At 40.9% G+C, this 12,182-nt stretch overlaps 1 long non-coding RNA gene across 15 annotated transcripts in view; it reads right to left on the reverse strand.

The window, feature by feature from the left end:
- The window catches only part of LOC138843694 (uncharacterized), a 240,821-nt gene that overhangs the window by 31,926 nt on the left and 196,713 nt on the right, over positions 1 to 12,182 (reverse strand). Inside the window, exon 1 of one of the 15 annotated variants that reach the window (XR_016212881.1) lies at positions 8,832 to 8,892. The exons of the other annotated variants lie outside the window; for them this stretch is intronic. This is a non-coding gene — a long non-coding RNA (uncharacterized LOC138843694). Of the gene's footprint in view, positions 1 to 8,831; positions 8,893 to 12,182 lie in introns of those variants that run through there. 15 annotated transcript variants of the gene reach the window in all.

Consider the following 12,182-nt stretch of genomic DNA (forward strand, 5'->3'; position numbering starts at 1 on the left):
CCCCCGCGGAAGTGGGGAATGTGGCAGGGGGAACCGCCCTTCCACGGAGGTGGAAGGGTCGGTAGCCAACCCGGGAAGAACCAGCAGCAAACCCGGGAAGGGCCGAGCAGACGAAAGAACAGCGCAGGGTCCTGTGTCGTTCCTCCACGAAGACGGGGAGCGACAGCTTACATGAAAGATCTCTGTGAGTGAGATCCCAGTGGAAAGAAGGGGCCATTAAAGAAGGTACCTTTCTCTGAAGGGAGGAGAGAACTTCCACTTTGCTTCTGGCCCTGTATAAATACTAATTGAGTTTGTGAACTCAAAAGGCTTCCATAGCTTTGGCAGCTCATGACAAGAGCCTTGAGTGATCACTGACGTGATAAATAAGAGTGTCAATTGTTAAATCAACAGGAGTTACTGTGTACCTGCTCCCCATGTAGGATCTCTGTCCTTAATGAGTATTATGAGAATTAATGGTAAAACTTGTCTTCAAACAGTACTTTATACTTCATGTATCTGTGTAGATGCAAACTGTTGAAATCTTTACTTAGTATAGAGTTGTATATAAACATAACCAGAAATGAATCTTAATGAAGAATGGGATGGGAGAAGCAGTAGGAGGGGGGATGGGAGTGGGAAAGGGAGGGTGGGTATGGGGGGAAAAGTGCTATATTCCAAAAGCTGTACCTATAAAATTTTATATTTATTAAATAAAAGCTTTCTTTAAAAAACAGATTTCCTTTTAGGTGCTCTATCAGTTATCACAGATCAGGAAGAACATATGGTGTTTGTCCCTTTGGGACTGGCTTATTTCACTCAGTGTGATGTTTTCCAGAATCAGCCATTTTGATGCAAATGACCGGAGTTCATTTTTTTATTGCTGTGTCGTATTCCATAGAGTATATATCCCATAATTCCTTTATCCAGTCTTCATCTGTTTGGCATTTAGGTTGATTCCATGTTTTAGCTATTGTGAATTGAGCTGCAATAAGCATGGAGGTGCACATAACTCTTTATTTGCTGATTTAATTTCCTTTGGGTAAGTTTTCAGGAGTGGGATGGCTGGGTCATATGGTAGGTCTATATTCAGATTTCTGAGGTATCTCCAAACTGAATTCCATTGTCATTTTACCAGTTTAGATTCCCACAAACAGTGGATTAGGCTACCTTTTTCCCCAAAATCTCACCAGCATTTTTTGTTTGTTGATTTCTGCATGAAAGCCATTCTAACTGGGGTGAGGTGGAACCTTCTTGTGGTTTTGATTTGCATTTCCCTGATGGCTAGTGATCCTGAACATTTTTACATGTGTCTGTTGGCCATTTGGATTTCCTCTTTTGAAAAAGTCTAAGTCCTTAGCCCATCTCTTAAGTGGGTTGTTTGTTTTGTTGTTCTGGAGTTTCTTGATCTCTTTATAGATTCTGGTTATTAATCCTTTATTAGTTGCATAGTGTGCAAATAATTTCTCCCATTCTGTTGGTTGCCTCCTAACTATTTCTTTTGCAGTACAGAAGCTTCTCAATTTGATGTGATTCCATTTGTTTCCGTTTTCTCCCTAACTCTTCCCTGAGACTGCACTCTTTCCACTTTTGTTAAACTATCTTCTTCTAGACTCAAGCAGCAAGCTCCCTCCCTACTCCGCCATCTTATTCCAATTTCCTAATACAATTTTAAGATGGTATGAAGATTAGGACTTGAAGTTTGGCAGGAGCTATGCATGAGAAAATATCCCATTACAAGAAGTGTGGCAAGTGTATTGTTGGATGAAGCACGATGGGCAATAATCAAGGCTGATCTTTAGGTGATAAGAACTACCATGGAACCCAGTTGTTAATATCATACTAGTTCACTCTACCTGTACATAGCTGCTGCTATGAGCTCCCAGAGGGCTTCTCCCCAACATCCTGGCAAGCTCAGCCTCTCTGAACCTGCAAGATGCCTCACACACCAGCAACTAAAGGAATAATGTCAGGGACTCTCAAGATTCATGCCAGTGCCACAACTCCTGTCAGAGCTTACTGATAACGTCCATGCTGTAATGATTGTCAAATAATTTTAATATCCTTGGCTATAACAATTCATAGAAATAATACATAATTTTAGAGATATGGGAAGTGGCTATCAGGGATGATATTCTGAAGAAATGACACTAAAATTGCATAAATGTTGGACACAACAATAGCTTGTATGGAGTCAGCGCTGTGGCGTAGTAGGCTAAGCCTCTGCCTGCAGCACCAGCATCCCATATGGGCACCAGTTCATATCCTGTTTGCTCCTCTTCTGATCCAGCTCTCTGCTTATGGCCTGGGAAAGCAGTGGAAGACAGCCCAATTGCTTGGGTCCCACACACAGGAGACCCAAAAGAAGTGCCTGGTTTTGGATTGGCCCAGCTCTGGCCATTGTGGCTGTTTGGGGAGTGAACCAACACATGGAACACCTTTTTCTCTGTCTCTCCCTCTCTCTCTGTAGCTCTACCTCTCAAATAAATAAAAATCTTAAAAAAAAAAAAGAACAGTGGGGCCAGTGCTATGGTGTAGCAGGTAAAGCCGCCACCTGCAGTGCCGGCATCCCATATAGAATCCGGTTTGAGACCTGGCTGCTCTACTGCCGATCCAGCTCCCTGCTATGGCATGGGAAAGCAGTAGAAAAGGGCCCAAGCCCTTGGGCCCCTGCACCCATGTGGGAGACATAGAAGAAGCTCCTGGCTCCTGGCTTTTGATGGGCACAGCTCTGGCCGTTATGGCCATCTGGGGAGGGAACCAGCAGATGGAGGACTTCTCTCTCTCTTTCTCTCTCTCTCTCTGTCTCTCTCTCTGTCTCTGTCTCTCTCTCTCTCTCTCTGCCTCTCCTCTCTCTGTGTAACTCTTTTAAGTAAATAAATTTTAAAAAAAAGAATATCTTATATGAATGCCTAAAGATAACAAGAACTATAGCACTTTAGAATAAGCTACAGAATTTCAACATAGCTGACCAGCAATGTTGAATAATAATTAATTAAATAATTAAATAATTGCCAGATCATAAATGCCATGTTAGTAGCTTCAGTTTTGCAGTCCAGCATTGTGGCATAGTGGGTAAAGCCGCTGTCTTCAATACTAGCATCCCACATGGGCACTGGTTCACATCCTGGTTGCTCCACTTCCAATCCAGCTCAGTGCCAATGACCTGGAGAAAGCAGCAGAAGACAGCCTAAGTGTTTAGACCCCTGCCACCCATGTGGCAGACCTGCATGAAGCTCATGGCTTTGGCCTAGCCCAGCACTGGCTGTTGAAGCCATCTGCAACCAGTGGATGTACCAGTGGATGGAAGACTGATCTCTCTTTCTCTTTCTCTCTCCCTCTCTCTAACTTTGTCTTTAAAATAAATAAATGAATCTTAAAAGAAAAAAAAACCAGCTGAAGTTTTCTCCAAAGCCATGAAACAGACAAAGGCTCGAATCACTGAATTCATGGTGATTCTTGCCACTTCTACCTCAGGGGAGTAAAGTCTTTGGTCAGGCCTGAATAAGTCCTTTAAAAAAGTTCCTTTCCAGTGGCTCCCCCCTCAATAATAGCAGCAAACATTATTGGCTGTTTGCTTCTGGCATGCAGGCACTATTTGAATTAATTTATTTATATTGTCATTTAATCCTCACAAGAAATCTGTCAATTGGGTCCTGTTATTATCCCTACTTCATAGGTGAGGAAGCAGAGTCAGAGAGGGGTTAAGTGATTTGACCAAGGTTACAGTGCTAGCAAGTGGCAGAGCTGGCTCCTTAATTCCCATGTTTTACACGTTAGGCCGGCTAATCGGATTCCAAATGAAGGACATGCAATTCAGAAGCTGTTCCATAGAGTGTCTCAGGGTTGGAGCTGAGTTTCAGCAGTATATCTATCCAGATTAATAATGAGAGAATAGAAATCCAAGAGTCAATTATAAGAGTTTGAGTCCAAAAACACAATGTGTTGGGTCTGTAATTCCCAAGGCCAGTGATGAGTTTCACCACATCATAAATACATAATGTACAGAAAATAGAAGAAAATTCAATGGCCAGTCAATGATTGACATTATAAAGAACATTTCTGGGATTTAGAGAATAAGTGTAGAAGAAACGATTGAAATATTTATAGATCTCAACTTCTCATTTACCAGTGAATGCAAGTGTGAGTCATTCAAATATCCTTGGTGGGTATCACAACTGTGGAAATACAAAACTGCGTAGGAATCTTGCTTCCAAAATATGGGAGACGTGCTTCTCACTCTCTATGATTTTACAATTTCTGATAGAAAGCCAATATAAAACACAAATAACTACAATATAAGGTAAGTGCAGTAAGTGCTCAGAGACTGTACAATGAGGCTCAGGAACCCTCAAAGAGCAGAATAAGAGAAAGCAGGATGTAGAGTACAGATTTTGAGGTAGTTCTTAAAGATAGAGATGGGGGAAATGGAACTAGTCCAAGGATGTAGAAGAGAAATTGAAGAAGTAGGAAATATTTTGTAATGGAAAAAAAATTTCAACTGATTCCAAGTAGAATTATGGAAAGGAGTCAAAAATGCCCATTCATTCAATCTATATATTTTTACCCATGCCTCCTTTATCTCAAACATTGTGTTGGGAATAGCAGATCATGTACCAGTTGCTATAGAAGAACATGTCTATGCCTTTATAGGGTTTATTTCCAAAGGTAGTGGCAAACAATAAAGAAAAACAAATAGGCCAAGTAGCTTAGTTGAAATAACTAGCCTGAAGACTGGAAAAATACATTTGGTATATAGTATGAAAACCCATAATGCCAGATTTGTACTTCCTTCTACAGGCAATAGGGAAACAGTGGTTTTTCCATCAAAAGTACGAGAAGGGAGTGACAATCAACCTGATTTTTTGAGACATTTGATCTCAGGATGGAAGGCAGGAGCAAAGAGTTATTCAGGAGGTTACTTACTCATTTGACAGGAGAACTAAGATGGTGGTATACTAAAAAGTGTATGAAGGGTCTTTAATAAGTTCATGAGAAATACATATTATGAAAAAATATGGCCGGTGCCATGGCTCAATAGGCTAATCCTCCACTTGCAGCACCAGCACACCGGGTTCTAGTCCCGGTCAGGGTGCCAGATTCTGTCCCGGTTGCCCCTCTTCCGGGCCAGCTCTCTGCTGTGGCCCAGGAGTGCAGTGGAGGATGGCCCAAATCCTTGGGCCCTGCACCCATATGGGAGACCTGGAGAAGCACCTGGCTCCTGCCTTCTGATCAGCGCAGTGCGCTGGCCGCAGCGCACTGGCCGCGGCAGCCACTGGGGGGTGAACCAACGGCAAAAGAAAGACCTTTCTGTCTCTCTCTCTCACTGTCCACTCTGCCTGTCAAAAAAAACATATGTTGGGGCCAGCACCATGGCTCACTTGGTTAATCCTCCACATGCAGCGTCAGCATCCCATATGGGTGGTGGGTTCTAATCCCGGATGCTCCTCTTCCAGTCCAGCTCTCCGCTGTGGCCAGGGAGGCCAGTGGAAGATGGCCTAAGTGCTTGGCCCCTGCACCAGCATGGGAGACCAGGAGGAAGCACCTGGCTTCTGGCTTCGGATTGGCACCGCGCCAACCATAGCAGCCATTTGGGGAGTGAACCAAAAGGAAAACCTTTCTCTCTGTCTCTCTCTCTCTCTCACTGTCTATAACTCTACCTGTCAAAAAAATAAATATATATGCGCAGCTTTCAACAGTTTTTTGCACCAACATAAATTTTTCTTTGAATTCAATTTTCCCACAAATGGTTTGCAGTACCCTTGAATATGAGAAAAATACAAAGGAACTAAACATAGACCTCAGTGGATAACTGGATGTGGCAAAAGAAGGACAGGGAGGATTCCACAGTTAGCATCTGCTCAGTCAGCAAGAACAATGGAGCTGCTGGCAACCAGTAGAACCAGAAGAAGATGGCTTGAAAGTTAAAAAAAAAATTTAAATTCTGATAGAGTATCTGTTTGGAGATGTCTGATTGTCTATTAAGATCGATATCTGAGTACCTATTTTGTACTAAGTACCATTGTCAGTGCTTTTGATAGGTAGATAAAAAGCCTGTAATTTGGATAATAAATCTGAACTGAAAAGAGAGCTGTATAGGAACTATAGACATAGATGTAGATATTTACATAGATGGCTACATAGAGATATATTGAAACTGTAAGAAAAAAATGGTAGCATATCTGACACTATAGCTGTCATTGAGACCTCCTCTTATTTTTAGATAGAATCTTTTTTCTAGAGCAGAGACAAAGAATAAGAGATGGATGGGGATGCTTATTGCCTTCAGGGCTACCCCCGGCTTTTCATAGGAAACCTAACACACTGACTTTAGCAGTTTTCAGCTAGACCTGGGCCTGCATATTTCTTATTCACTCTCCCTGCATGCAAGACTGGAAGTCCAGAGGAAAAAGTAAAGCACTCTAACAACAGAGTATGAGAAAGATGCTTATATATCATGATATAGGTTTTAAGGCTACTCTATTTTAAAGCTACTCTATTCTGCTTAACTACTCCTTGATAGTTATTCATTGATTAACTCATCCCTTCATGGAAAATATACACTAGAATGGGGAGGGGATCCATTATCATCTATCCATACTACTGCTCCTACCTAACTAGGCCATGAGGAACAGCCTGGACAGCAGCATCCATGTGAGCTCACTCACCTAACATCAGTCACAGAATGTAGAAGGGACCAGAGCAGCCCCATCGTCTGTCTAGAAAAATATCTCTTCCCAAATGCCTGGCTTTAATTTCGCTGTGCTATCTAGGACTTGTTTCAAAGAAATGCAATGAGAGGACCGCAGTGACAGTAAAGGTAAAGAAGAAACAAGATTGGTCAGGTAGCGGCAGAAGCCAGGTAAGGACTACACGGAAGCTCATAGTGTTCTACAGATTTCTTCATCTGCTCATATTTCTTATAACCCAAGAACACATTTTTCATTTTAAATTTATTCCTACAAGTAGACCTGGGCTTTGATGCAGCTCCCTTCGGAAGGAAGCAGGAAGAGACTCGAAAAGCCAGCATTCCCAAGGGCTGCTTCCGGAGTTTGCCGTAGGTTGTATCTTCCTCACAGGGGACTTCCCAGGAAAGACCAAGCACACACCTTTACCCCCATGTTCTCAAAAAGAATCGCAATGAAGTAACGCGAACCTTGCACAAAAGAGAAATAAATCCCAAAGTGCATTGTGAACAGGAATTGATCAACATTAGTTCAGAGATGCTGCTGAATTTATGAAGGGCAGAGGGGGAGAAAAAACAGAAACATATTGAAGTCTAACCTGAGCAAGGAGGCTCCAGAGGAAGTGTCATGAGAGGCAGGAGCTCCTCTTCCTACAGAACCTTGGGGAGCTCTCAGCTTTGAGTCCTGCCTCCTAAGAAGGAGTGGAATATGATACAGAGTAACTGAAAGTCTGTACAACTTGCCTGTGTTCCCATAACTCTGCACAGAGAGGCCAACACTCATGGCATGGGGCCCCCAGGGAGAAGTAGGAGATCAGCTCTCTGAAGAAGCTGAACAAACTGTTTCAGGAGTGTTGAGGCTGACATGCCTGGCCCACAGATGCTGAACTTGCAGTCACCTGTTGCAATTAGAAGCCAAGGACTACAACCCAGTGTTGACAAAGAATCTCATAACGGAAACTAGTGGTGGCAATGACTGTGGGTTAGTATCATACGGATGTTTGCTTGTGATGTACAGGTGTTTGTATCATAATAAATTTTTCAAATATTAGATGCATAAAAATAAATTATGCTTAGAAAATAAAATGTGTACAACAAACATCACCATAAACTATACAAATATATGCAAATTCAGTAACAGCCTATTAGTAAGCCAAGAATATGTACATGTATGTATGCAAACAGAAACAGATTAATATGAATGCATTAAAGTACACTGACCTCCTATTACTGAGAAGAAAAAATGCATATATATGCAAATAAATACAACATAAAATGAAATTATGTTTCATATACAGGAGATAACAATTAGTAGCTTATAAGATACAAATGCAGAATTACTAAGACATATCTGAAATAAGATTGCTAACCTTGAACAATAAAAGCTTTAGAGGCACAATCTAAAATGTTAGTGGGAAGAGGAAAACATAGTAATATTAATGTCAACATATTTGATTTTCCAACACTAGAGCTATTGATTATTTCCTCCAGCACACTGGTTGGAAACAACCATTTGTCTGATATAATTTTATTTCTGTTATTATTCCCAACAGCTACTTTTTCAAATAGCAAGTGCAAAATAAACCAGATTTGAAAAGTTTTGGAAGGTTTTTTTTTTTTTTCAGTGGGTGCTAGTAGACAGAAATATCAAAATGGAAACACATAAAGGAAGATCAATTTGATAAAGCAAGATCCATGATTTCAGAAAAATCATAACTTCAAATTTGGGTCAGTATTTATGTATGCATCTCTGAGTCCATCTCAAATTGGCAACTCAAAGTCCACAAAAACAGCTCCTGGCAACCATAAAAGGGTTGCACGGTGAGAATTATGACAAGCTCCCGAAAAAGGCATTCCATTTGTCTGGGTCCACTAAGTTTCATTGGAGTCTGAACAATCTTTTGGAAGATAAATGCCTTATTTGAGATAGGGAGGCTGGCTGATAGAGGCTGATAGAGACGACAGATTTGGACCAGCCATCATTTCTATGTTAGGACAGCATCAAAGTCCCACTAATCCCAACAGCTTTAAACTACCCTGCTTCTGTCTCTCTCCCTCTCTCAACAGAGTGTGGCTTCTAGCAGCCTATAGCCTGCCACGTAAATTAACAGGATCAGTCTTCTCAGTGGCTAGCCTCCATTTTAAACAAGTGTGGAGCACAACTTACCATTTGCATATTCTTGAGAATGTGTTATTTTAGAGATTCCTGAAGGTTAATACTCTTTCACCTATTAAAAAGAATGCTGGTTTCAGTAATGCAGGCTTGCAGCCAGGCAGCCCACACTGCTTATTTGCTGCCGATTTTAATAATAGAATCACGCCATAATGAAACCTTTTTAACGTATGGTAATTTAATTGCAGAAACCCTGTCTGTTTCAACAAAAGCCTTCCATAAGTAGCTTTAGAGATTAAGTTATGGGAGGTGACTCTCATGCCATCTCCCTGTGGATGTGTATTACATTGCATTACATCCCTGCCATTCTACACTGGTACAAAAGCAGGCTCGGATCTCCTTAATTCAGCTCTGAAATTAAAACTTGGTTTATAAACCTATGAATCATTCTACCCAGTTGAGGGAGTTAGCTTTCAACCAACTTCAGAACTTAATAACCTTAAGCGTGTTGAGAATCACAGAATGGGGAATAGTAGGGATCTTCAAACAGATACAATGATAGGAGTAATAATTACATAACCATAATAGCCAAAATGTATTGAGTGTAAAATGGGGGTTATTAACTGTACCAAATATTTGACCTTGCCTCTCAAAACAGCTCTGGAATAGGAGGTCTATATTGTCCAAGTTTTACAGAAGTTTTAGTGTAAGTGCCAGTCTTAGATTCCTCGGGCTGCCATAACAAATTGCCACAGCTGGGTAGCTTACATGACAAAAACTTATTGTCTCATGCTTCTGAGAGCCAGAAGACAGAAGTCGAGGTGCTGGCAGGGCTGGTTCCCTCTGATGGCTGTGTGGGAGGATCTGCCTATGTTCTCCTCTAACTTCTAGTGGTTTACCAGCCATCCTTAGTGCTCCTTGGGTTCCAAAGTGTTATCTAGGGGCCAGCATTGTGGTGTAGCAGATTAATCCACCTTGCAAAACCAGCATCCTATATGGGTGCTGGTTCGAGACCTGGTTGCTCCACTTCGGATCCAGCTCCCTGATAATGTGCATGGGGTAAGCAGCAGAAGGTGGCCCAAGTACTTGGGTCCCTGCACTCATGTGAGAGACCCAGAAGAAGCTCCTGGCTTCAACTTGGCCCAGCGCTGACCATTGCAGCCATCTGGGGAGTGAACCAGAGAATGGAAGATCGATCTCTCTCTCTCTTCCTCTCTCTCCTCCTCCTCCTCCTCCTCCTCCTTTTCCTTTTCCTCCCTGCAACTCTGCCTTTCAAATAAATAAAAAATAAATGTTAGAAAAAGTCACCTAAATCTCTGCCTTTGCTATCATACAGCATTGTCCTTGTGTGCATGTCTGTGTCCAGATTTCCATTTGAATAGCTATCAATCCTATTGGACTACAATCCATCCTAAAAATGCATGCTAAATAATTATATCTGAAATGGCCTATTTCCAAATAAGGTCAAGTTCATAGGTATTGTGAACTAGAACTTAAGCTTATTAATTATAAGGGGACACAATCCAACCTTTAAGGAAGTGGGGTGAATATTCCCAATTTGCATTTCTTTTTAAAAAAATTATTAGTATAAAGTGAATAGATTCCATGTATTTCATCCATACAATTCTTTTTTTTTAACTTTTATTTAATGAATATAAATTTCCAAAGTACGATTTCTGGATTACAATGGCTTCCCCCCCATACCGTCCCTCCCACCCACAACCCTCCCCTTTCCCACTCCCTCTCTCCTTCCATTCACATCAAGATTCATTTTCGATTATCTTAATATACAGAAGATCAGCTTAGTATACATTAAGTAAGGATTTCAACAGTTTGCTCCCACACAGAAACATAAAGTGAAAAATAATAGATGATTTTTTTTAAATGATGATGAAATCAGATCAGACCTATTGTCATGTTTAATCCCAGTGAGAGTCAAGTTGGGAGTTAATAATTTCTTTTTTTTTTTTACAGAGGATCAGTTTAGTATGCATTAAGTAAAGATTTCAACAGTTTGCACCCCCATAGAAACACAAAGTGAAATATATTGTTTGAGTACTCGTTATAGCATTAAATCTCAATGCACAGCACATTAAGGACAGAGAACCTACATGAGGAGTAAGTACACAGTGACTCCTGTTGCTGACTTTACCAATTGACACTCCTGTCTATGGCATCAGTAATCTCCCTATGCTCCAGTCATGAGTTTCCAAGGCTATGGAAGCCCTCTGAGTTCTCCGATTATTATCTTGTTTAGACATAAGAACTCTACTAAGAGACTATTGGAACTCATAGAAGATTTTGGCAAAGTAGCAGGGTATAAAATCAATGCACAAAAATCAACAGCCTTTGTATACACAGACAATGCCATGGCTGAGGAAGAACTTCTAAGATCAATCCCATTCACAATAGCTACAAAAACAATCAAATACCTTGGAATAAACTTAACCAAGGACGTTAAAGATCTCTACGATGAAAATTACAAAACCTTAAAGAAAGAAATAGAAGAGGATACCAAGAAATTGAAAAATCTTCCATGCTCATGGATTGGAAGAATCAATATCATCAAAATGTCCATTCTCCCAAAAGCAATTTATAAATTCAATGCAATACCAATCAAGATACCGAAGACCTTCTTCTCAGATCTGGAAAAAATGGTGCTGAAATTTATATGGAGGCACAAGAGACCTCGAATAGCTAAAGCAATCTTGTACAACAAAAACAAAGCCAGAGGCATCACAATACCAGATTTCAGGACATACTACAGGGCAGTTGTAATCAAAACAGCATGGTACTGGTACAGAAACAGATGGATAGACCAATGGAACAGAATTGAAACACCAGAAATCAACCCAAACATCTACAGCCAACTTATATTTGATCAAGGATCTAAAACTAATTCCTGGAGCAAGGACAGTCTATTCAATAAATGGTGCTGGGAAAATTGGATTTCCACGTGCAGAAGCAGGAAGCAAGACCCCTACCTTACACCTTACACAAAAATCCACTCAACATGGATTAAAGACCTAAATCTACGACCTGACACCATCAAGTTACTAGAGAACATTGGAGAAACCCTTCAAGATATTGGCACAGGCAAAGAGTTTCTGGAAAAGACCCGGGAGGCACAGGCCGTCAAAGCCAAAATCAACTATTGGGATTGCATCAAATTGAGAAGTTTCTGTACTGCAAAAGAAACAGTCAGGAGAGTGAAGAGACAACCGACAGAATGGGAAAAAATATTTGCAAACTATGCAACAGATAAAGGGTTAATAACCAGAATCTACAAAGAGATCAAGAAACTCCACAAAAACAAAACCAACAACCCAATTAAGCGATGGGCCAAGGACCTCAATAGACATTTTTCAAAAGAGGAAATCCAAATGGCCAACAGGCACATGAAAA

The sequence above is a fragment of the Oryctolagus cuniculus genome, chromosome 9 (genome assembly GCF_051225735.1).
Source record: "Oryctolagus cuniculus isolate XC-2025 breed Fujian yellow rabbit chromosome 9, ASM5122573v1, whole genome shotgun sequence".
In the NCBI taxonomy this organism is placed as follows: Eukaryota; Metazoa; Chordata; class Mammalia; order Lagomorpha; family Leporidae; genus Oryctolagus; species Oryctolagus cuniculus.